The 27,808-nt window shown below is 37.5% G+C and overlaps 2 non-coding genes across 2 annotated transcripts; both read right to left on the reverse strand.

Moving 5' to 3' along the window:
• Positions 1 to 3,547: 3,547 nt before the first annotated feature.
• Positions 3,548 to 3,654, reverse strand: LOC128283091 (small nucleolar RNA R71). The gene has a single exon (XR_008273433.1). It is a non-coding gene; the product is annotated as a small nucleolar RNA R71 (small nucleolar RNA).
• Positions 3,655 to 13,988: 10,334 nt separating this feature from the next.
• LOC128282959 (small nucleolar RNA R71) lies at positions 13,989 to 14,095 on the reverse strand. Its single transcript, XR_008273307.1, has one exon. It is a non-coding gene; the product is annotated as a small nucleolar RNA R71 (small nucleolar RNA).
• Positions 14,096 to 27,808: the final 13,713 nt, after the last annotated feature.

Genomic DNA, 27,808 nt, shown 5'->3' on the forward strand with positions numbered 1-27,808 from the left:
TTTATTGACCTTAAGGGCCGAATACGGCCTCAGGGTAAGCTAACGCACTTTGTGAGTGTATAGGGGACTTTTAGAAGGCATACAAAATTGACACTGGTAACTAGGTCGCAGCACGGGATGATTGATGTTGCAACATAGGGAGCAAAACAGGGAAATTTCAAGACTGCCTTCAATGTCGCGACACAGCCTGATGGTGTCGCGACATACCCCTGAAGATATCCTAAAAGGAGTACACTGACTACCATGTCACAACACAACTGTTGGTGTATCCCGACATTGACTCTAGAATAGAAATTAAATACAAAACTGGGGTGTTTTGGTTTGAACAATCAAACTCAAAGATTGGGAATGTCAGCTAACCTAAGGTTGAGGATGGCAGCCACCTAAACTCTATAAATAGCTCCTCCGGCACATGTTATGGAAATCATTGAATTAACCTAGATTCTCTCTTTTAAACTTAGTTTAGTTTTTTTTCTTTTTTAGGTTTTTAGAATTTATTTTCAGTTGTTCTTTGTCAAAAGATCTAATTTTTGGAGATCATCAAATCTGTGGATTTGTTTTTCATCTTTTACTACAAATTAGACATTTTCTTAAACTCTACATTTTAATACATTTATCATGTTTTCTCTTTAAATCAACTCCATAATGTTTATGAAAGCCATGAGGAACTAATCCTCCTATGGAGGATTAGTGAGTGGAGGTATGATCTATTAACTATTTTGTAGGGTTACTCAACGGTTCAACTATTTGGGAAAGGAAAAACATGAAACAAACCCTAGGCCTGACAACCCCGAGAAGTCATCAAGGTGGGAATTAACCCAAAATTATAATTGCCCATCCGTGAACACCTTCACCTCAAACCAGTCTAGACTGTGAGGTCAGAAGATAAGTAGTCCTTACTGACTCGTCATGTTACTAGAAGATCAGAAGATCCTGCTAGGGTAGCGACTAGTTGATTTACGAAGAACCAGAAACGTAGTTGATTAGGATTGTCAAAGTGAGCTAATCACCCATAATCAAGATTTGATTCACTCTACTCTTTTATCTATTGAATTTTATGTCTTTTATGTTATTTTATTTTTTCATTATAATATCCCTTGTTACTTAAATACATTGTTAAAACTAAGTAATTGTTTAATAAATTAATGAAATATGTGAAAATATGAAATTAGAATATAGAAATTATTAAAATGTGATTTTATGCTTTATTATATAGTTTTCATTCATAAAATGGCTTATTTTATATTGATTTGAGCATATTATATTTTTAAGACATAAAATGGGTCATTCATGATTAAATTAATTAATAAAATATAAAATTATATTTAATAATTCATTTCAAAATATTTCATTAATAATTTGGGTTTTAATTAATTATTTAAATTGGCTAAATTTTATTCTTTGGTTCTTTAACTTATTAATTTATTTTGGACAAGTCTGATAGCTTTGTTGGATTATAAAACCGTCCAAATTGAAGACCAAGTCAACCCAAATTCGGCTACACATGGCTGTTCTTTTAAGCCACTTTTTGGTTTAATTACACAACGTTCTTACATTGTTGAAGAAATTAGAGATTTGCCCAAAGATTTACAATTGACTGAGTCTCAGTCTTGAGTTATTATGGCATTTAATTTGCTTAAAAATAAAATCAGCTCAAATTCCACTAATTGTGGCCAGCCACCCAAGGAAGAGATTTGAAGAGACTAAACCTAGCTATTTTTAGCAAACTACCCACCTCTCTTCACCTATAAATATGACCCCTTCATTCCCTCATTCATCATTCTCTCTTCTCTCCAAATTCTTTTAGCCTTTTCCATTCCCCACGCCTAGTATCATCTCTTCATAGAGATTTTAGCAATTATTCCTCTTAAAGAGCCCTTGGTTGGCCACCTTGGAGAGCCATTAGCAAAAGAGCAAAGCAAAGAAGCGAAGGAGCCTAGTCAGTCAGAGTCTTGGGTGGCGACCACTTTGATTTGGGTTTAATTTTCCTTTCTTTAATTTAATCTAAAAATGTTTTCTATGTGTTCTTTGTTCTTGTTTACAACAATGTTAGCTTAATTTTATTTAAGCTAAGATAATTGCTTTGATTAAATAATATTTATTTAGTTTATGTTTGTAATGTTTGTGCCTCAATCGATCATGTTTTCAATTTAAATAAAGTCTGTATTTCATTCATACGTGATTGAAATGCACTAGAATTAGCTAAGTGATCCTAACTAGACGACGGCTAGTGGATACATAATTGAAATGTGCATGCTCAATTTAGATCCTAACCTGATTAAATTGCAGGTTGCATAACAAGTCTAATCAAGCTCTGTTATCTGCATAGTTTTCAGATTTGTGTTATTAAACTGTTTCAAACCTAACACGTCCCTGTTGCCTCACACGAATACTAAGAAACCCTTAATAAATAAGGATTATTAAAATGTGTATTTACTATGAAAAGGATTCCGAAAGGACCTAATGTGGTTTCCAAACTCATGAAATATAGAGTTTCCATGGAATGTTTTTCCGAATGTTATTAAGCAAGTTGATAATAAGTTGAGCTTAATGAAAGTAGTTGTCCTAGTTTATTTATATTATAATTGTTGCAAATTGTGTTTAATTTTGCTCAAATCTATTTCAGTCATATAGTTTGCATACTTAGGATAATTTGCATTAAGGATCATTGCATTTAGTTTAATATATTTTAATCATCAATTCTCAACTATATTGTGTTTTTATTTACCAAATTGTTAATATAATTTTACAAATTAGGTGACTTAGCACAAATACAATCCCTGTGGAGATGATAACTCAATATGTGCTTATTACTTGTTAATGATTGTGTACACTTGCACAAACCTATGTGTTACAAGTTTTTGGCACCGTTGCCGAGGATTGTTAACTGTTGCCATTGTTATATCTTTCGTGAAATTACTTATTTTCAATTTGATTTATATCTAACATTACTAACTTATTCTTTTTAATTTTTTTGATTTTCTTTTCAGTTGTTTATGAGCATATATCGAACTATCGATTTACTCCTTATAGACCTTAAAATTGAGGTAACTTTTAGACAAAGAAGATGTGAATGAACAGCTCAAAGACAAGTCGAGGTAGACCTTGGAAATCAGAATCAAGACCAAGGTAATGAAGCCGATCATGTACGAAATCTCATCCTCATTGCCGATGATAGGGATCAATGCATTAGACAATATGCTATGCCACTTTTCAGTAAGTTAAATCTAGGAACTAGAAGGCTAGATATTGAGTCAACCCAATTTCAATTGAAACCAGTGATGTTTCAAATGCTCAAACGGTGGGCCAATTCAGTGGTATGCCCACAGAAGATCCACATCTCCACCTTCGATTATTCATGGAGGTGAGTGATTCATTCAAGATAACTAGTGCGACTCACGACGCACTGAAGTTGAAGTTGTTTATGTACTCGTTGCGAGATCAAGCATGAGCATGGCTAAATTTATTGCCACCAAGTTTCATATCTACATGGCAAGAATTAGCAGAGAGATTTTTGGTAAAGTATTTCTTGCCTAGCAAAAACGCTAAGTTGAGGAACGAGATCACAACTTTCCAACAATTAGATGATGAGTCTTTGTATGAGGCTTGGGAGCTATTCAATGAGATACTTCGTAAGTGTCCTCATCATGGGATTCTTTATTGTATCCAGTTGGAGACATTCTATAATGGTCTCAATGCACATACAAGGTTAATGGTAGATGCTTCTGCAAATGGTGCAATTTTGTCTAATTCTTATAATGAGGCTTATGAGATCATAGAGAGGATCACGAGTAATAACTATCAATGGCCAACAAATCGAATAGGTTCAGGAAGACGTGTACCAGAGTTCATTAAGTTGACACCCTCACTTCGTTACCAGCTCAGGTATCGTCTATTTCCTCTATGTTAAAACAGTTTACCACTAATAGTGCTAATAATTTTGCAGCTCAGCCACCAAGTCCATTTGAAGTAGTTTCCAATGTGTACTATGGGGAAGGTCATTCTTTTGAGAATTGTCCATCAAATCCCAAGTCAGTGTACTATGTATGGAATCGACATCAAAATAGGAGTGCACAAGGACCCCATTCCAACTTTTACAATCCTTTATGGTGTAATCATCCTAAATTTTCTTGGAGCAACCAAGGAAATGGACCAAACAACAACTTCTTGTAGCATAGGCCCGACCATTCTCAAGGGTTTAATCTGCAAGCTCCAAAACCACCTCATGCTGAGGCATCAAATAGTTTAGAGAACTTGTTGAAAGAGTACATGGCAAAGAATGACATTTTGATCCAAAGCCAAGTAGCAACATTGAAAAATTTGGAGAACCACATGGGTCAGTTAGCTATAGAGCTTCGTAATAGACCGCAAGGAACCTTACCGAGTGATATTGAAAATCCAAGAAATTTGGGTAAAGAACATATTAAGGCAGTGGCTTTGTGAAGTGGTAAAATTCTGGGATCCCAGCTGATTGATGTCGAAGATAAGCCGTTGCGAGGAATTAACCAGCTATTGAAATTCCTACACCAAAGGAATCAGAATCTACAAAGACTGACAAGGTAAATCCTAACTTAGTGAATTCAGATTCTTTAACATCTTCTTTGGATATAGATTTCCCTACTTAGAAGAGTTATCTAGTTCAACTGAAAGTTTCATCGCCTCTATATCCGCAAAGATTGCAGCAACACAAGCAGAAACAGGAGGTGCAATTAAAGAAATTTTTGGATGTTCTGAAGTAGTTACACATCAATTTTCTGTTGGTGGAGGCTTTAGAACAAATGCCGAATTATGTGAATTTTATGAAGGATATACTGTCCAAGAAGAGAAATTGAGTGAGTATGAGACTGTTGCCTTGACAAAGGAGTGCAATGCTTCCTGCAGAACAAACTGCCACTAAAATTAAAAGACCCAAGAAGCGTCACTATACCCTATAACATTGGTGAATCTTACTGTAGTAAAGCTTAGTGTGGCTTAGGAGTGAGTATCAAATTGATACCTAAGTCTATTTTCAAGATCCTAGGGATAGGTGAAGTAAGACCTACAACTGTGACGCTTCAGCTAGCGGATCGATCTTTAACATATCCCAAAGGAAAGATCGAGGATGTTTTGGTAAGAGTCGATAAATTTATTTTTCCTGCTAATTTTATTGTCTTAGATTTTGTAGTAGATAAGAAAGTGTCGATCATACTTGGGAGACCTATCTTAGCCACAGGAAGAACGTTAATTGATGTGCAGAAAGGTAACTCACCATGCAAGTTCAAGATGATCAGGTAACCTTTAAAATTCTTACAGTGATGAAATTTCTCGATCCGACAGAAGAATGTTCAGTTATGAAAGAGATAGAAACCTTGGTTTCTATAGAAAGTAATTTTGAAGAAGATTAATTAGAGAAAGCCTTAGATCTTGACCTTTTGGAGGATGAAGAAAGTGAAGAAAATATGGCTTTGATGGAAGCCAATTCGAGGAATTTTATTCAATCCAAAAGGTTTGAACCGTTGGAGTTAGAAGTCACAGAATTTATGCAACTCAATTTGTCAATTGAAGAACCACCTAAACTCAAACTAAAGGTACTTCCTTCCCATTTGAAACATGTTTATTTAGGTGACTGTTCCACTTTGCCTCTGATTATTTCAGCAGAACTGACAAAAGATCAAGAGGAGCAACTAATTGCTGTTCTAAAGAAATTTAAGAAAGCAATTGGTTGGACCATAGCTGATATTCGAGGTATAAACCCTTCTTTTTGCATGCATAAAACTATTTTAGAAGAAGGTGAAAGAGCTCGAATTGATGGGCAAAGGAGGCTTAATCCTATTATAAAAGAAGTTGTGAGAAAAGAAGTGATCAAATGGTTAGATGTAGGAATCATCTATCCTATTTCAGATAGTTCATGGGTAAGTCTGGTGCAGCGTGTGCTAAAGAAAGGTGGAATAATGATTGTTAAAAATGAGCGTAACGAGTTGATTCCAATGAGAACTGTTACTGGTTGGAGAATTTGTATTGATTACAGAAAGTTGAATAAAGCCACTCGAAAGGACCATTTTTCGTTGCCTTTTCTGGATCAGATGTTAGATCGATTGGCAAGTAATGAATTCTATTCTTTTTTATATGACCATTCAGGATAAAACCAAATAGTTGTAGCTCCGGAGGACCAACATAAAACAACCATTACTTGTCCATACGGTATGTTTTCTTTTAGGCGAATGCCTTTTGGTTTGTGCGATGCACCTGCAACATTTCAACGATGCATGATGGCAATATTCACTAATATGATTGAAAATTTTGTTTAGGTTTTCATGGATGATTTTTTTTGTTTTTGGTAACACTTAAGATATTTTTTGGAGCAATTTGGCTAAGGTACTGAAGAGATGCAAAGAGACGAATCTTATCCTTAACTGGGAAACATGTCATTTTATGGTTAAGGAATAGATAATCTTAAGACATAAAACCTCAAAGAGAGGAATTGAAGTCGATAAAGAAAAAGTGGACGTAATTGAGAGATTACTGACCCCAATTAATATGAAAGGAGTCAAAAGTTTCTTAGGCCATACTAGTTTTTACCGAAGGTTTATCAAAGATTTCTCAAAAATTTCTAAACCATTGTGCTTGTTGTTAAAGAAAGATACAGAGTTTGATTTCAATAAAGCATGTTTGGAAGCTTTTGAAGATCTAAAAAAAAGTTTAATCTTAGCCCTAATAATTGTTACACCTGATTGGAGCTTGCCTTTTGAGTTAATGCGCGATGCAAGTGATTATGCAGTTGGAGCTGTGATGGGTCAAAGAAGAAATAAAGTGTTTCACCCTATTTACTATACAAGTAGAACTTTGACGGGAGCCCAACTCAATTATACGGTAACTGAAAAGGAACTCTTTGCTATAGTTTTTGTTTCTGACAAATTCCGCTCATATCTTATAGATACCAAATTTACAGTATTTACTGACCATGCGGCCAATAAATACTTGCTTATGAAGAAAGATGCGAAACTGAGGCTAATTTGTTGGATACTTTTACTCCAAGAATTTGACCTTGAGATCCAAGACAGAAAAGGTGTTGAAAATCAAATAGTTGATCATTTGTCAAGGTTGGAGAAAGATGAGGTAAGTCAATCATGTGTGCCTATCAATGAGAATTTCCCAGACAAACACTTATTTGAGGTAAGTCGATTCATGAAACAGCTTGGTTTGCTGATTTTACCAGTTATCTTGCATGTGGAATAATTCCTCAAGAAATGACATACCAACAAAAGAAAAATTCCTTCGTGATAGTCAGTATTATTTTTAGGAGGATCCGTTTTTGTTTAACCAGTGTGTAGATAATATAATCTGAAAGTGTATAGCTGAAAGTGAGATTGTTGAGATCTTGTATCATTGCCATTCATCTCCAAGTGAGGGACACTTTGGTGGTTCACATACTGCAGCTAAGATTTTGCAAGCAGGTTTCTTTTGTCCAACACTATTTAAAAATGCTTATGCTTATGTGAAGAACTGTGATAAATGCCAAAGGACCAGAAATAAATCAAGGGGAAATGAGATGTAACGCCCTGGATTTGGGCCTAGAAGTATTTGGCCTTGAGTATGGGTCCGTAAAGAGGTTGTATATAAGTATTTAATTGTGCAAGGAAATGACACAATTAAATGTCTACTCTGATGGTTAATGGTCCTGAGAAGTGTTGAAGAAATCTTGGGTTCAAATCTGGGCTTTAGCAAATATTTTGGTTTTTAGTGAATAAAACCCTGGATGCTTGGAAGTAAGCCTTTTAAATTATTGTGTTAAGTAAATGACATAAGGAAGCATGTGGTCTAGTGGTTGTGGTTTCATTAAGGTTGAAAGGGAGCCTGGGTTCAAGTCTTGGATCTTGCAATTTAGTTTGGTTTTTCTTTTAAAGGAACCTGGACTTTGGCCTATAGACCTTATAATTAATTGAGGATAAAGTGTGACACAAAAGAGCTTGTGGCAGGGAGGCAAGTGGCATGTGAGCATGTAAGAAGGGCAAGAGTTCAAAATCCCTTCCAAACAAAACGCAATTATTTTGCTACATGAGGGGTAAGTGGTTGAATTGGATTGAAACTCTGGAAGGTTGTTGTGGACTTGGTAAAAGGGTGAAGTTTGAATTGGTCATGGTTGTTGAATTGAATTTGAATTGGGGGGAGATGGAGTAAATCAAGGAGGGATAAGGGGAGAGATTTTAGGAGAAAGTCAAGAAGTTCAAATTAGAGAGAGTTGTAGCCGATTAGAGGTTGGTGTATGCGAATTCGACTATGGGATGTTTCTCCTCTCGTTTTGGTGAGTTTTTGTCATTTTTTGTTTGTGACTCTTAGTGCTGAAATATATCTCTTTTTGCTCTCCATTTTGGGTTATTGGTGTGTCGCGAAATTGACCATTTGGGAAGCTAATTGGTGTTGTCAAATACAACCTTTGTTGACGGTTTTCTTCGTTCACTTTTGTTTTTACTTCTCTTTTTATTGGCCGAATATACTATCTTTTGTTTTTTCATCTTTTGTCCCAATCGCTTCCCTTACCATCATCTTTTTCACTATACTGATTTCTTTTCAGTTTTCCCCCAATCGATTGCCCTTTTAATCTCTTCATTGCTTTTCCTTTCGGCATACCCTCTGTATTTTGTTCTTGGCCAATTGCTTTTCTCTTTTGCAAGTGACATATGATTTCGATTTACAAGGGTTTTGACAGACTGGTAGGTACTCGCGGGTTCTCTCTTGGTTTTCTGTTATAGTTATATGTGTTTAAACACATTCTTCTATCTTTTCTAAAAACTGATTACCTGTTTCTCGTCATGTATCTGGGTTGCCGAAATCATGATCCCTTCCTTATGGGGTGGTGGTTGTTGGATTCTAAATTTTAGGTGAAGCGAAGGAATTTCTGAAGGTAGTCACCGGAACCATTTTTTTACCATGCGATTTAAGGTAAGCGTTTTGGTGTAGCACTTTGGGGTTGGCCGAAAGCCCTATCTTTGGATTTGGGTTTTTGTTAGCAATAAAATAGATTCAAGTGCTAGATCATGCGTTTGTTGGTTAATGGATTCCTTTATTATTACAGCATTTCACAAGAAAGGGTATAATCATCTTTCGATTAACATTACAAGCGGACCGAATCACACATTGGTTAAGGTGGGTATCAATGCCATTCTTTTGGGACTAAGTGTTATTAAAAGGTATTGACATTAACCGAAAACATTCATTGATGTAGGGTTGGTACTGAGAGATTTCTCGTACGATTCTGTAAAAAAAGGTGTGTAACTGTACACCATAAACCATTACTATCGAAAAGCCGAAAAAGGAGTGTAATTACTCCCCTGTTGAACTGTGAATCGGCGAAAGCTGAAAAGCTAAAAAGCCGAAGCATGTGATTGCTCATGGGGTAAATTAAGCCCACAAATCATGGGCGGTAGAAAGCAAAGGCCACCACGAGCGTTTTCATGGACTAGGGCCATTATAGGCCTCGATAGGCCATAATAGGCCGAATAGGCCCAATAGGCCCGTGGGTCGGCGTGGGTAAATTTCGCTGTTAAGCGAAAAGTAGATAGACTTGTCAAGTCACGCGCATGACTCAAGTTGTTTTTGGGCCTCGATGGGCTAAAATGGGCCGTGTGGGCCCAATGGGCTCGTGGGCCCCACGCGGATAAAATCCATGGTAAGTGTCAAATTATGAGCTGGCTATGGTGTTCGCATAGTCGTGACTGGAATTGGGCTAAATGGGCCACACGAGCGTGTGGGCCTACTTAGGTCGAGAAATGGGCCTTAGCCCCATTTGTACTGTTATGTCTGTTTAGGTTACTTAAGTCACTCGTGGCGACGGTAGACCATCTGTTGGGTCGTGTAGACCCCAGTTTGTAAAATTATCGAAATACCCTCGGATTGTAAATTTACCAAAATACCTTCGGTTTGTAAAATTATCAAAATACTCCCGGTTTGTAAAATTATCGAATACCCCTAGTTTGTAAAATTACATAAATACCTTCAAATTGTAAAATTACAGAAATACCCCCAGTTTGTTAAATTACTAAAATACCCTTATAGTGTATAATTACCGAAATACCCTTGTAGTGTACAGTTACCGATATACCCTTATAATGTAAAATTAGCAAAATACCCCTGTAGGGCAAAATAACTGTTTTGCCCTTATGGGTAGATGACCGACTTAGACTGTGAATTTGACTAATTTAACTGTGATCATATGACTGTGTTTTAACTGACTTGACTGTAGTTGTATGACTGTTATGCTTTTAATATATGTTTAAATGACTATTACTGAGCATGGCCATTTTGCATGCTCGTGTGATGATTGAGAATGACATACACGACATATTGTATGGGTTTGGGACACTGATATGAAGGAAGTTCTGATAGGGTCGCACTGGTCACACGAGACGACTGTGGATCCAGTATTGATCTGTCAAGGTCACACGGGTCGCACGAGACGATTGTGGACCGATAGACGGCTTAAAGCTGTGTAATCTTGATTATGGCTTTGTGCCAATCGTATTTACCTGTGGCTAAGTGCCTATCATATTTATTGATGACTCTGTGTCAATCATATTTACCCGTGGCTATATACCGATTATATTACCGTCCCTGATGGTTATGTGCCAAACTTATTACAGTTACCGATAGCCTTGTGCCATCTTGATTATGGCTCTGTGCCATCCTGATTATGGTTTATAACCATTCTATTTATGGCTCTTGGCCATTTTGTTTACGAGAAGCTTTGCTGCAATTTTGGTTAGTGCTACAACTGGTGCTAACATTGGGAGTGTAGGGATGGTGTGGGTGATTTATTCACAGCAGGTAGTGCAGGGTTGGATGGGATGGGTTAGCATGCATCACACATTATGCATATGGAACTGTTACTGATATGGGCTAGGCCCAACTGTTAGTGATATTGAGAATGGGCTAGGCCCAATTGATTTTAATGAGGGCTGAGACCCAAGTGAAATTGTACTGGGGTTAGGCCCACACACATGGTTCTGTTACTGTAATGGGCTCTGGCCCAAACTAATTTTGCGTTCTATTTTTTTATTAACTGTTTTAATTTGGAAGGGGATTACACACTGGGTTTTCATAAACTCACCTTGTTTATTAACTGTGCAGGTAATCCCCAGCATTAGGAGGATCGGTGCTGCGAGGGACTCGGAGACGGCTACACAGTTACTTTTGTTATCTACTACGTTTATTTGTTTCTCAGTACTTGACATCCGGTTTGGTTTGTAATAAGGCCTCTCTGGTTTTTATTTTAAACTTTGGGATTTTATTTACTATGTTTGATAATTTTTAGAAGTAGATCGCGGTTTTCCAAAACAATAATTGTTTTCAAAATACTACGTTTTCCCAACTTAACTTTTAAACATCACGTTTTCATAAATTGGTTCCTTTTAAAATTAGTTTCCGCAACCTAAAAAGAATTTCGAGAATAATATTAATAAGTTTACAATGTACTATGTTTTAAATAAGAAGGTTTTTTAATGAAAACATGGTTTTCAAAAAACACTTCAATGTGACACGCTAGATTCAGGCTTGACGTCTAGGCCGGGTTTGGAGTGTTATATTTAGTGGTATTAGAGCCCATTTACAAAACTGGGTTGTGGAATGGGTTTCCAAAAATTGAATTTCAAAAAGTTTTTTCCACATGTGCAATATGTTTGAGATATTTCTTCTTAAAAGTGTCGTACACCGAGTCTCCGGTGGCGAATCCGTAAGTTTCTAAAACTGTTGTTTGTTTTCATTGAAAAGCAGTAGATAAAAAAGCGCTGTGATTTCTTTAGATATTAGACTGTGTTACTACACTTGAATTTAGAGTTTGTATTTATTCTGTGTGTGTTCTGGAAATGGTATGCATGTGATATTTATCTGCTCTGATGAATAGATGGTTTGGTGCATGCTTCTATTGTTAGGATCAAAGTTGAAAAACCATAATTTATACATATTTTTATCCCATGCTTAGCGCATTTACGGATGATTTCTCCTTAGATTTGGTGAATTCGATGCTTCTAATCCTTTAATTTCATGTTTTATACTTAGGTGAGCATAGGAGAGTAAAAAGAGCGAGAAACAGGCCGAAAACGGAGAAAATAGACCTACATGGGAAAACAACACGGCCTGGACTTCCACACACGGGCATGTCACACGGCCATGTCAATTTGGCCGGATCGAAGCACGACTTACACGGGTTACGCTCGTGCCTATTTAACAGCCTTAGCCACAGGCTGGAGTAATCGCACACAGGCGTGTCCGTGTCGAGCCCAATTTTAGTCCTATTCGGAAAAGGCCAATTTTTAGGGCTCTTAGGCATTCAGAAGGCTATTTAAACACCTGATGAGGCACTTAGGGGGGCGCAGAGGAGGAAGCAAGGAATTACTCAAGGAAAGTCAATTGATCCATTTTAAGAGCCGAATTCATCATCAAGACTGGAGATCTCCCTTAAGTTCCTTCAGGAGTTTTGGGTTTTCTTATGTTTTGTTATCTTTATTCTTTTGAGATGTTTTCTTTGATAAATATGAACTAAACCCCCTAAATACCTAAGGGGAATGAAACATAAGACATATCTTGTTATTATTATTTGAATTGTATGATAAATATTTGGCTTGTTCTTAATTATGTGTTCTTAATTCTTGTTTTGATATTCCAGGATATTGATTCAAGTTAAGCTCTTATTCAGAGGAGGAATAGACCCTGTCTAAGAGTAAATTTTTCATAATTAAGCGGAGTTGATTGCGCACCTAGAGATAGGGTGACAAGATTTTGCCCAATTAGGGTGAAACCTAATAAGGGAATCCATAGATCGAGTTAATGCAATTCTAGGGTGTTAATTAGAAAGAGATTTCAATTATTCAACCTAAGGTTAGAGTTATTAGTCTCGAGAGGGATAATAATATAACTTAGCGATTTCTACGGATCAAGTCAAATAAATAAATCGTCTGATTCAAAGTCAAATAACAAGTGAAGTCTAGGTGGATTTTTCCTTAGATATTGTCTCAATCAATTGAATTTTCCCAAAAGTATTTTCCCAAGTTTTCTTTCTGTGCATTCTTAGTTAATAATTAGTTTAGATAACGAAACCTTTTAATTTTTAGGCTAGATAATAAAAAGGAAGTAAATACTAGTATTCGTAGTTCCTTTGGGTTCGACAATCTGGTTTTTCTGAACTATACTATTGTTCGATAGGTACACTTGCCTTAATTGTGATAATAAGTTAGTTTCAAGAACGTTTCATTTATAAATATTTAAAACCTGTTACGAATATCATGCACCAAGCTTTTGGCACTGTTACCGGGGAACTACGATATTAGGAGCACTCGATTTTTATTAATTTAGCCATTTTACTTTTATTGCAATTTAAATTTTTATTTTATTTTCTAATTCTTCATTTATTTTCTTCTGATAGGTTTTTCTAGTTTATGACCAGAAAAAACCTGTCAGGACCACTACTTTTTGACGGTGAGATCGATCGTACAATTCACAGAAATCGGAAAGAAATAAGGAGAAGCCTAAGATACACAGAGGACGAGCAAGAGGACGATACATAAACCACAATCGAGGAGATTGCTGAAAACCAAGAAAATTCGCTACCTCCTACGATTGTTGCTAATCCAGTAAATTAGAATCCTGCTCCACGCACTATGTATGATTATGCTAAACCTAATTTAATAGGAACTGAGTCAAGTATAGTTAGACCTACTATTGCTGTAAATAATTTTGAACTGAAAACTAACACAATTCAAATGATACAACAGTTTGTTCAATTTGATGGTTTGCAGGACGAGGGTCCCAATGTTCATTTGGCAAATTTCCTAGAATTTTACGATACCTTTAAAATTAATGGCGTTTCTGATGACACCATTCACCTTCGGTTGTTTCCCTTTTCGTTAAAGAATAAGGCTAAACAATGGTTGAACTCGTTACCATGAGGGTCAATCACTACTTGGGAACAAATGACTGAAAAGTTTTTATTAAAATATTTTTCGCCGACTAAAACAGCCAAATTAAGTAATGATATCTCTTCCTTTGTGCAGATGGATTTAGAAACACTCTATGATGCATGGGAGAGATACAAGGACCTCTTGAGAAGGTGCCCTCACCATGGGTTACTGCTTTGGCTACAGGTTCAAACGTTTCATAATGGCTTGAATCCTTTGACTCGGTAGATGATTATGCAGCCACTGGAGGAACTATCTATAATAAGACACCTGAGGCAGCTTATGAATTTATTAAGGAGATGTCACTGAATAACTATCAGTGGCAAGTTATGAGAACAAAACCGACGAAAGCAGCTAGTGTTTTCAACCTCAATGCGGTTACTATGCTATCTAACCAAGTAGAACTCTTAAATAAAAAGATTGACAGTTTGTGTGGTTCTACTTAGGTACATCCAGTGATGAGGTGCGATTCGAATGGAGGAGGAGCATGCACAGAATATCAACCCTTCAACCCTAGCATCAAGGAGGAACAAGTCCAATATATGGGTAAAAATAACTCTAGACCCTAAAATAACCCATATTGTAACACTTATAAAGCATGTTGGAGGAACCACCCCAATTTCTCGTAGGGCGTTCAAGGAAATCAAAGGCTACAACACCCTCCAGGTTTTCAACAACCACCTTATCAGCAAGAAAAGAAGCCAAACCTTGAGGAGATGCTAACCAAATTCATCTCGGTGTCAGAAACTCATTTTCAGAATACTGAGACAGCACTCAAAAATCAACAAGCATCAATCTAGGGGCTCGAAACTCAGATTGGACAGCTCACTAAGTTAATTTCCGAACGACCACAAGGTAGCCTGCCAAGCAACACTAAATCTAACCCAATGGAGCAACGCAACATGATTGCCATTCAAGATGAGGAACGGTTAGTTGTAAAACCAAAGCCATAAATGGTGGTAAGCAAAGGTAAGAATGAGGTAGGCCAAAATGACCCAAAGCTAGTGAGTACACAATATAAACATCCTGTGCCATACCCCAATGCGACAAGGAAAGACCGATCAGACGAACAATTTGGTAAATTCCTTAAACTTTTAAATAAACTACATATAAACTTACCATTTATTGAAGTCCTTTCGTAGATGCTAAATGCAGTCAAATTCTTAAAGGAGCTTTTAACAAATAAACGAAAGTTGGATGAGGCACCGCATGTGGAATTGAATGAAGTTTGCTCAGGCATATTACAGAATAAGCTACCCAAAAAATTGAAAGATCCAGTGAGTTTTACAATTCCTTGTTTAATTTGTAGTTTAGATGTTCATAATGCATTGGCTGACTTAGGGGCAAGCATTAATGTTATGCCTTATAAAATGTTTAAACAGCTAGGTCTTGGGAAACCCAAACAAACTAGGATGATCATTCAATTGGCTGATAAAACCATTAGATTTCCTAGGGGTATCATTGAAGATGTTCTTGTTAAGATCGATAAATAAATATACCTAGTAGGCTTTGTTCTTCTAGACATGGAAGAGGATAGTAACGCACCTTTAATTTTAGGACGACCCCTTTTAGCGACTGCTAGATCCATTATTGATGTTGGCATAGGTGAACTCACACTTCGTGTGGGAGACGAAACAATCACCCTTCAAGCTCGTAATTCGAGTAACACATCGAAAATTGAAGGTGGTTGTATAAATCATTCTACTAGTACTGATCATGTGGTGAAACCCTCTGTGCAGGAAATAGTTACGAAGAACGCATATGAGCCGTGTTCAAACAACAACAAAGGACCTATCTATGAAGAACGAAGGCTACAAATCGAGGAGTTAGATGAATGGTAGACACAGAAACTGATAACACCTGATAAATCGAAACCGAGCCAGGACGAGCTCAATACCTCACAAAATCAACTTAAGGTTGGAGACAAAGTACTACTAGATGCAGTAGATGCTTGCATTACCACTTCTGAACCTAAAGAAGAAATTCCTCTTACGGTACTCAGTATTTTCCCATAGGGTACAGTTGAAGTAATTCATCCCAAATTCGATACTTTTAAGGTAAATAATACTCGTCTTAAACCTTATGTTGATAAAGTTGATAGCAGGGATGAGGAGTGTAAACTCCTCACACCACCTTGACCATGCAGAAGAGAGGTAAGTCCAGCTTAAGACTATAAATAAGTGCTTCTTGGGACGCAACCCGAGCATTAACAATAATGACTTATTTAAATTCTAATTTTTCATTAAATTCTAATTTTTCACATTTAACCTATTAACTAAGTCTTGAAACACAGGGTTTTCCCATCCACACGGCCAGGCACACGGGCCTGCCTTAGGCCATGCTCACACCATAGGTGGAGACACGGCCGTGCGATACGGCTGTGTCAAAATAGGGCATGATTTTCCCCAACACGGGATGCGATAAGTTGCCACGGCCGTGTGACATGGTCGTGGGCGAAACTGCCAAAACAAGATGAGCATGAGAAATGCCCGTGCCTTGAAATTGTGGTTGAAACTGAGAATGTAACACGGGCATGTGACACGCCTGTGCCCTCCACCCGTGGTCGACACTGTCAAAACAAACATGGGCGTGGACCTATGTACACGAGCGTGGGATAAGCGAAGAAAGTAAGACACGGCCGTGCAACACGTCCAAGTGCACCTACACGCCCAAGCCACACGGGCGTGGGCCGAATGTCAGACGCGCCAAAATTAAAAATTCGCAAAACACATTAGCAAAAATTAGGGCACACGGGCGTGTCCCACGGCTGTGTGCCCCAAAATCTATATAAACCCCTCACTATTCATCATCTACCTCCCCAAAAATCCCTAACCCTAGGCAACTCCACACGCCCTACCCCCACGCCCGTGCGCTACCTTCAACACCGGTTCGGACGCCCCAAGTTCCTTCTTTTTGCGTTTGTTTACTCTTTTCTCTCTATTTTCTTTAAATATGTTGCTTATTTCATGATTTTTTTGCTACATTGAACTATTTTTGAATATTCATATTTAGAATAGTAAAATAATAATGCTTGTTTAATAGTTTTTTTTTTTTGTCATTTTAGTTACTCTATTATGCTATACTCTTCCATTTTTCCTTGTTTCCATGAAATTTATGCCAACTCACATGCATTCATTCATTATTTTTGTAATCCTCTAACTTGATATATTTAGTGGTTTTAGTTTTTATCATCTCATACGTAAATCTCATAAAATATTCATATTTAGCCTTGATTTTCCATGCTATTCTTGGGGCATATTGATTGAACTTCGATTTTTCAATGTAGGTACAATATCGTCCTCACGAGGTAAGAAGACCGCTGTTCCTGCCTCGAAGAAGAGCAAAGGAGCAGCGTCATCCTCGGGTCCTACCACAGAGATTAGCGACCCATTCCTCCAAGTTCCCCTAGGACCCTAGGAGGAATTATATCAGATATTACGGGCCTGACCCTTAGGTGCGGGCTGCTGCATTGGTTGGGCCACACTCAAGCAGATTCAATTGGTTGACGCGATCCGAGCCCTCCTAACGACTAACCTGTGGGGGCCCTACTTCGAGATCGTCGAGCCGACGTATCTCAAGTTTACATTGGAACTCTGCTCGACGTTCCATCTTCAGACCGTCATGACCAACTTCGACGATCTTGGAACAGTCCAGTTCTGCCTCGGTAGTCTAGTACTCCAGTTGAGTGTACCCGAGTTTGGGATTGCACTAGGGCTGTACACGGAGGAGTTTATGGATGACAATGACCTTGACACACTCTACCGTCACATCCATTACTCCCCCTCAAAATGTTGGAGGGACCTCGTCCCTGCCTCGGCCACCTACAATCCTAGCCACTCCAAGGCATCGGCTTTCCCTCCTTCCTTGAGGTATCTACACGCCATCTTGGCTCACACTCTGACAGGGAGAAGAGAGAGCACCGGCGTCGTCACCACCTACGACACCTATTTCTTCTAGAGTATGGCAAACGGGCACGTCATCTACCTCGTCTACTTTATTGCCTTCGCCATTCGCTACTAGACGGAGCGGCACAGGAGAGGGGTCATCTCTATCGGGCCCTATGTGACTCGATTGGCTCGGCACTTTGGGCTCCTCAACACAGCATCCTAAACATCCTCCCTCACTCTCATCAACCAGATGTCCCCACAAAGCATCTCGAGGATGATAAGCATAAGGATGATCGAGAAACGACGTGGCACATACCCTCCTCAGTACCACCTCGCCTAGTCCACCAAGGAGGAGGCCCCAAAGAACATTCCTAATGATGTCCCTCCATGTCACGAGGATCCACCGACTCAGCCACCACCCCCCTCTCGTCCAGTTCATCCAGTGGCTTCATACGCTGACATCTCTGAGCACCTTACTTGATTCAAGCAACAGTGTTTTTAGTGCTTCGATAACATTGATGCTACTCCACAGCAGATTTGTCAGCACTTCCACATCTCATCGCCACCCCCACCTCTCGAACCATCTAGTGATGAAGATGTTTAAAAACTTTTATTTATTATTTTATGTTTTTACTTTTATTATATTTTAAGACTACTTTTTATTTTTCTTTAAGCTTATTTTTATTAGGTTTTATAAGTATTATTTTACAATTTTAAATTTCGGCTATTTCATTACGAGTAATTATGCTTCCTTATATTTCCTAAAACGTTCCTGATTATACCACAGTTATAAAGAGCTCCAAAGCTCATCATCATATAAGAACTAAAAACTCCACTGGGAAAGGTTCTCCACGACTGCCATGTCTTGCTCAACCACGACCATAGCTACCACCAGATATCATATTCTTTTGGCGCAGGACTTATGGACTAATGAACCTCTACCACCACCGGAGTATCCCCCTCCATTCTCATTATTGCTTTGCCCGATTACTCTCTATCACTCTAATTCAAGGAGTTCATTCATCATTCCGGAAGTTTCACTTCTCTCCCTATCTTACAATTATAAATCTATCTTTTTCAATATATCTATATTTGTACATTGAGGTAATGTACATCTTAAGTGTGGGGGGTCTTTTATATCATCACTAGAAATCCTTGAATTGTGTTTTATTCTCACGTGAATCACTCATATCACTATTAGAATGAATTTTAATTAACTAATGGTTTTTTTATTAATATGTCTTGAATTAAAACATAGGCATTTATGCATTGATTGTTTAAACTTTAAGACATTAGGGAATCAAGCTTGATAAGTTGATTTTTGAAGAATTAAAAAACTTTTAGGTTGTTTCCCTAAGTTTAGGTATTATCTTGAGTTGGAATTCACAAGTTTAAACATCAAAAGTCCATAATTTTTGTGAGATCTTGAGCCTTTAGAGCATGTATTATTTCTTTCATGCTCACTTTCATTATGAGTGCGTCAGTATTGAACTGTTATTCTAGAACTTGCTTGATTATGCATGTCAATACCACACCATTTGATTTGATATGTCAAAATGATAAAGACACTTAGGTTTAACCCACTCACTCCACAAAATCCTACCTTCATAACTAACCCTTAGTGAACCCCTTTGAGCCTAACAAACCATTAATTAATTTACCCTCAATATTAACCCATAAACCATTATTGTTGAAATCCCCTAATTTGATCCCTATTTTTGTCGAGATTTGATTTGAACTAATTGCTTAGCCATGTTTGGCTCTTCTATGTAGTTGGCTTGTTCTTAAAAAAATGTACTTCAATACATATTAGTTGTAATTCGTCGTTTATGAGCTTGAATGTTAATTCTATTTTCTGAGAAGAAGCTCACTTATATTCAATTGATGACTAGTTATTTTTCTAGCTTAGTGATTCTTTCAATTCAATCTCGATTCTAACCTTTTCTTTCAGCTTATGACCACACCCCCTAATCAAAGCCACGTTACAACCCTCTCAAAGACCTTTTTGATTGATGTATCAGCTCAATATATAGTGGTGGAGATTTGATTTTCAAGCAAGCCTATGGTAATAACTTTTCATATTGACTAATGAGTACCTTAATTGACGTCCTTAAACACCTTGAGTGGTTTGAGTGAATCTTTAGTGATGATGTTAAACTCTGCGATATTTTGATCAAAGGTAATCACTTAGATAAGGGGAGACGCCTATGTTTTCGTGATAAAATGCTCAACTTGGAATGTTTGAAACTTTGATGAACTTTTAATTGAATTTTCAATGTATGAATACTTATGGATTACTTTGAGATATTATTGATAGGGATTATAAATTGAGAAGAATTTATTTTGATAATGAGTTAAGGATTTTCCTTGAGGATAAGCAAATGCTTAAGTGTGGGGGTATTTAATAAACCGTAATTTATATATATTTTTATCCCATGCTTAGCACATTTACGGATGATTTCTCCTTAGATTTGGTGAATTCGATGCTCCTAATCCTTTAATTTCATGTTTTATACTTAGGTGAGCATAGGAGAATAAAAAGAGCGAGAAACGGGCCGAAAACAGAGAAAATGGACCCACATGGGAAAATAACACGGTCTGGACTTCCTCACACGGGCGTGTCACACGGCTGTGTCAATTTGGTAGGATCGAAAAACAAATTATAGGGGTTGACCACACGCACGTTCCTATTTAATATCCTTGACCATGGGCTGGAGTAATCGCACTCGGGCGTGTCCCTGCCAAGCCCAAGTTTAGTCCTATTTGGAAAAGGCCAATTTTTAGGGCTCTTAGGCATTCAGAAGCCTATTTAAACACCTGAGGAGACACTTAGGAAGGGGCGCAGAGGAGGAAGGAAGGAATTACTCAAGGAAAGTCAATTGATCCATCTTAAGAGCTGGATTCATCATCAAGACTGAAGATCTCCCTTCAAGTTCCTTTAAGAGTTTTGGGTTTTCTTATGTTTTGTTATCTGTATACTTTTGAGATGTTTTCTTTCATAAATATGAACTAAACCCCCTAAATAGCTAAGGGGAATGAAACCTAAGACAAATCTTGTTATTATTATCTGAATTGTATGATAAATATTTGGCTTGTTCTTAATTATGTGTTCTTAATTCTTTTTTTGATATTCCAGGATATTGATTCAAGTTAAGCTCTTATTCAGAGGAGGAATAGACCTTGTCTAAGAGTAAATTTGTCATAATTAAGCGGAGTTGATTGCACACCTAGAAATAGGGTGACAAGATTTTGCCAGATTAGGGTGAAACCTAATAAGGGAATCCATAGATCGAGTTAATGCAATTCTAGGGTGTTAATTAGAAAGAGATTTCAATTATTCAACCTAGGGTTAGACATTATTAGTCTTGAGAGGGATAATAATATAACTTAGGGATTTCTAGGGATCAAGTCAAATGAATAAATTGTCTGATTTAGAGTCAAATAACAAGTGAATTCTAGGTGAATTTTTCCTTAGGTATTGTCTCAATCAGTCGAATTTTCTTGAGTTTTCTTTCTGTACATTCTTAGTAATAATTAGTTTAGATAACTAAACCTTTTAATTTTTAGGCTAGATAATAAATAGGAAGTAAATACTAGTATTCGTAGTTCCTTTGGTTTCGACAATCCAGTCTTGTTGAACTATACTACTGTTCGATAGGTACACTTGCCTTAATCGTGATAATAAGTTAGTTCCAAGAACGTTTCATTTATAAATCTGTAAAACCTGTTATGAATATCACGTGCCAAGAGTGCGCAGCGAGAGCGTTGTGTGATAGGCTAGGTTGTGCAACTATTCTGATAGTTGGAAATTTTGAGGACGAAATTTCTTTAAGGGGTTGAATTATAACGCCTCAAATTTGGGCCCCAAAAGTATTGGGCCTTGAGTATGGCTCCGTAAAGAGGTTGTATATAAGTATTTAATTGTGCAAGGAAATGACACAATTAAATGTCTACTTTAGTGGTTAATGGCCTTGAGAAGTGTTGGAGAAATCTTGGGTTCAAATCTGGGATTTACCAAAAATTTTGGTTTTAAGTGAATAAAACCCTAGATGCTTGGAAATAGGCCTTTTAAATTATTGTGTTAAGTAAATGACACAAGAAAGTATGTGGTCTAGTGGTTGTGGCATCATTAATGTTGCAAGGGTGCCTAGGTTCAATTCTTTGCTCTTGCAATTTATTTTGGTTTTTCTTTTAAAGGAATATGGACTTTGGCCTATATACCTTATAATTAATTGAGGATAAAGTGTAACACAAAAGAGCTTATGGCAGGGAGGTAAGTGGCATGTAAGCATGTGAGAAAGGCAAGGGTTCGAATCCCCTTCCAAGCAAAACGCACTTATTTTGCTACATGAGGATGGTAAGTGGTTGAATTGGATTGAAACTCTGGAAGGTTGTTGTGGACTTGGTAAAAGGGTGAAATTTGAACTGGTCATGGTTGTTGAATTGAATTTGAATTTGGGGAAGCTGGAGTAAATCAAGGAGGAATAAGGGGAGAGATTTTAGAAGAAAGTCAAGGAGTTCAAATTAGAGAGAGTTGCAGCCAATTGGGGGGTTGGAGTATGAAAATTCAGGTATAAGATGTTTCTCTTCTCATTTTGGTGAGTTTTGGTCATTTTTTATTTGTGACTCTTAGTGCCGAAATATCTCTTTTTGCTCTCCATTTTGGGTTATTAGTGTGCCGCGGAATTGACCATTTGGGAAGATAATATGTGTTGTCAAATACAACCTTTGTTGACGGTTTTCTTCGTTCACTTTTGTTTCTACTTCTCTTTTTCCTGGCGGAATATACTATCTTTTGTTTCCTCATCTTTTGTTCCAATCGCTTCCCTTACCATCATCTCTTTCACTATACTGATTTGTTTTCAGTTCTCCCCCAATCGATTGCCCTTTTAATCTCTTCCTTACTTTTCATTTCAGTATACCCTCTGTATTTGGTTCTTGGCCGATTACTTTTCTCTTCTGCTAGTGACATTTTCAGTTTATAAGGGTTCTGACAGACTAGTAGGTACTCGCGGGTTCTCTCTTGTTTTTCTGTTATAGTTATATGTGTTCAAACACGTTTTTCTATCTTTTCTAAAAATCAATTACCTATTTCTCATCATGTACCTGGGTTACTGAAACCATGATCCCTTCCTTATGGGGTAGTGGTTGTTGGATTCTAGGTTTTCGGTAGTGAAAGAGTTTCTGAAGGTAGTCACCGGAACCATTTTCTTACCACACGATTTAAGGTAAGCGTTTTGGTCTAGCACTTTGGGGTTGGCCGAATGCCCTATCTTTGTATTTGGGTTTTTGTTGAGCAATAAAATAGATTCAAGTGCTAGATCATGCGTTTTTTGGTTAATGGATTCCTTTGTTATTACAGCGTTTTGGCAGGAAAGGGTGATAAATCGTAATTTATACCTATTTTTATCCCATGTTTAGCACATTTATGGATGGTTTCTCCTTAGATTTGGTGAACTCGATGCTCCTAGTCCTTTAATTTCATGTTTTATACTTAGATGAGCATAGGAGAGTAAAAAGAGCGAGAAACAAGCTGAAAATGAAGAAAATAGACCCACATGGGAAATCAACACGGCCTGGACTTCCTCATACAGGTGTGTTACACGACCGTGTCCATTTGGTAGGATCGAAGCATGACTTACACGAGTAGACTACATGCATGTGCCTATTCAATAGCCTTGACCATGGGCTGGAGTAATCGCCCACAGGCGTGTCACACGGGTGTGTCCCTGCCGAACCCAAGTATAGCCCTATTCAGAAAAGGCCACTTTTCAGGGCTCTTAGGCATTCTAAAGCCTATTTAAACACCAGAAGAGGAACTTAGAATAGACACATGGAGTAGGAAGCAAGGAATTACTCAAAGGAAGCCGATTGGTCCATTGCAGAAGCTAAATTTACCGTCAAGACTGAAGATCTCCCTTCAATTTCCATTCAGGGGTTTTAGTTTTTCATTATGTTTTGTATTCATTATTCTTCTGAGATGTTTTCTTCTATAATTATGAATTAAACCCCCTAAATGTAACACCCCGAACCCGAGACCATCGCCGGTGTCGGACACGAGGGGTTAACAAGCCAAATCCACATATTTCGCCCACCAATTGACATTTCCAGTCAGGCTGGAAAACTGCATCACCGTCGCCTTAAAAATCATATCTCGAGTTCCAAAACTCGGAAACTGGTTTCGTAAATTTTTCCTGAATTTAGACTCTTATATCCATCCATGGATTTATTTCTAGAATTTTTGGTTGGGCCAATTGGTACAGTTTATTAGTTAAAGTCACCCATGTTACAGGGATCGACTGCTCTGATCTCCGCGCGTTACAACTTGAATATCTCTCTGTACAGGGCTTTAATACTGGTGCCGTTTGTTTCTAATGAAACTAGACTCAAAATGGAATCTGTACATATAAGGCATGACTCCTAATTATTTCTGGATAATTTATAGTAAATTTTTAAAGTTGCGACAAGGGACCCAGAAACCGTTCTGGCCCTGTCTCACAATAGCTTTAATATCTCTTAACATGTAACTCCTATGACCGTTTCGTTTCTTCCATATGAAAATAGACTCATCAAGGTTCATTTACATAGCTTATTCACTATTTAATACCATTCCTACAAATTTTGGTGATTTTTCACATTCACGTCACTGCAGCTGGCAGCATCTGTTTTAAGGTAGGTCTTACCTAGTTTGTAGTCTCCATGAACCAACTAGTCTTGCCATACATAGGTTCACATATGATCATTTTAACCATACCAATGGCTGATCATGTGACCAACATTCCCATTTCCAATCCATAATCACATCATGACACCATATATATATATATACAAACCGCAAATAGTCTAAGTTCAGATTTCACTTTTACGAGCCATTTTCGCATGGCCGTACATATACATCACAACACAGCTTGAACCGACAAGGGTAGTCCTATACATGCCATTTCAAAGCTCAACAAAAATTATACCAAAATGGAGGCTTTGATAGTGTAGATGACTTCGACTTTAATGATCCCGAATCCGATTGCTATCGAGCACAATCTATAAAACAGAGAGCCAAAGCAACGGGTAAGCATTTTTATGCTTAGTAAGTCTCAAGGAATAAAATCAGCTTTAATTAAAGCAATACATTCACATGGCCAAATGCATCATTTCATTAATACACATTCACATAATCATTCTTACTTCACACTTCATCATTATATACTTTCACAAGGTATCAACCAATTCAATAGCTGAAATTGTTAGTCGATCGAGCGAATGTTGCTCAAACATGTCGACTTTCCAATGCACATATAAACATACCTTATTCTTTGGGCTTTTCGAGCGTACCAATTGAATTCATTACAGCAACCAACACTCACCTCCAGCCCAAGCTTCTTCGAATACAACCGGATATAACCACGCACGAATGCCTTCGGTCTTAGCCCGGATAGAACGACTCGCACGAATGCCTTCGGGTCTTAGCCCGGATGTAGCCACTAGCACAATTGCCTTCGTGTCTTAACCCGGATATAATTTCCAGCCTAAATGTCGTCGGGACTTAGCCCGGATATCATTCAATTGCTCATGCACACATACATCAATAATCATTAGACATTCATGTTTCATTTTCGTTACTAAGGCTCAAACACAAATGTAATCACTAGCATAATCGCCTTCGGGACTTAGCCCGGGTATCATTCGAATACTCATACACATATAAATCAATAATCATTACACATCCATATTTCATTTCACATAATTCAAGTAGGGTCACTTCTTGAGGACTTACCTCGGATGTTGTCGAACGACTTTTACGGCTATTCGATCACTTTTTCCTTCCCCTTGTCCAATTGTGGCCCTCTAAGCTCTTGATGTGACAGCCCAAAATTGACCCTAGTCGGGAAGTGGTTTCGGGACCGCTAAACCGAGTCACCGAAATGTTCTAACGTAATATTTATTGTCTAGAATATGTGAATATGAATGTGTGAAAAATTGAATGTTTGGATTTTGTTAATTGTAAGTGAATTTTATCAAATAGGACTTATGTGAGAAAATTTAAAAATGTGCTAGGCAAATGTAAGGTGGCCTATTAATACATGTGGGAAAATGGTTGTCCTTGCATGTCAAATAACCCCTTTCCTAAGGTGAGTGGCGGCCATGACAAGATTATGGGCAAAGGAAACATGTTTCCAACATGTTTTGCTAGTGGTGTATGTAGGAAGCCATAAAATAAAAACTAGCATTAAAGAAATGAAAAAAAAATGAGCATGGATGCCCCCCCATTGTGCCGTAGCTAGAGAGAAAGAAAAGAAAAAAAAAAGGTTTTGTTCATTCATTGTTCATTCTTTTGGTTGTTCTTGAGAAAAAAAAAATGAAAGGAAGGAAGATTACCTAGGTCAATTCGGCAAGCATCTTCGGCTACTAGGAGGTAAGCATTGAATTTGTTGATTTGGTTTTGTAATATGCTAAGTTGAATGGTGGATGCACTCTTGGTAAGGTCAAGGAAGTTGAGATTTCTTGTGTGTGTCTAGGCAAAATGCCAAATGATTAAGTGTTGGAGATAGGAGCTTACTTAGAATGATAAATTCTTCTCCTATGATTATTTTTTCTTGCATGTTAAATGGCTTCTACTTAGCCATGCAAAATTTGTAATTTGTATGGATGATTGGAGCATTCGGCTAGGGTATAAAGGAAGGGATTTTGGTTGTTTCATCTAAGTATGGATGATGAATGTGCTATGGAAAGAAATTGGTCTTCCTATGAATATGATTCGTGAATGTTTATATTAGTAAAATAATTTATGTTCAAACACTTGAGGATTCGGCATTGTCCATGACTATTGTGTTTAAGATGTGATTTTGAATATTTCAATATTGAAAAGTAAGAATAGGTGTGATCGGTCATGGGAATTTGAGATGTTGTACATTAGAATTGAAAATACTTGAGACTAGATTACCTTAATAGTGATAATACATTCGCCTTGATGCATTAATTGAATGTTGGCTAAGGTTTTGATATTTTGAACAAGGATAGTTGTGAATGGAGTGAAAACCATTAAATTATACACATAAGTATCCAGCAAGAATTTTAACTACTAAATGTATTTATACTAGGAAATCAAGACATCAAAAGGGGAGAATCAAACAAAGGCAAAACAAAGATAATCGAGTAGTCGATTGGAAATCGTTTCATCCAATATAAGGTAAGTCATTACATATATTTGATATTGCTTAAATGATTGTAAAAATCTATGCAATTGTGCTTAATGGGATGATATATATATATATATATAAATGAAATGTATGTGTATGGAGTGATGACATTTGTTGAATGTAAAAGAAATAGTGAAATGTGTAGAAAGTTGCTTTCGGCACTAAGTGTGCGGGCAATACGTGTGTACGGTGACGAGATTGGCACTAAGTGTGCATGCTGGAAATATATGGCACTAAGTGTGCATGCTGGAAATATACGGCACTGGGTGTGCGAGCTCGAAGGGTATGGCACTAAGTGTGCGGGTTTAAAATTGTACAGCACTAAGTGTGCGAGTTTGATTATATAGCACTAAGTGTGCGAGTTGAATACATATAGCACTAAGTGTGCGGATTCACTATATGCTCTTGCATTACAATTGGCACTGAGTGTGCGACATCATCGAGCTAATCCCGGACAGCGGATCGGGTAAGTACCTTGAGCTCAAGACGAATAGAAAATACGCTCATGCTCGGGGTTGAACTTGGTAAGCCTTAAATCTATGTGATGATTGAAATTGTATGATTATGGTGGAAATGAGTTAGTGTGTGAAAATGCCTCAAATATCTTGTTGTATAGAATATGAAATGTGGATGTATGACTTGGTATGAGATTGAACCGAAAGGTCCGAGGATTTATGGTATAGCTTCAATATGGATGAGTACCTAGCCTCGTCTATTGTTCATGTTGTGATAACTTTATCAATGGATGATTGTTGAATGCTTATGACTTACTGAGTTATAAACTCACTCGGTGTTTTTCTTG

The sequence above is a fragment of the Gossypium arboreum genome, chromosome 10 (genome assembly GCF_025698485.1).
Source record: "Gossypium arboreum isolate Shixiya-1 chromosome 10, ASM2569848v2, whole genome shotgun sequence".
In the NCBI taxonomy this organism is placed as follows: Eukaryota; Viridiplantae; Streptophyta; class Magnoliopsida; order Malvales; family Malvaceae; genus Gossypium; species Gossypium arboreum.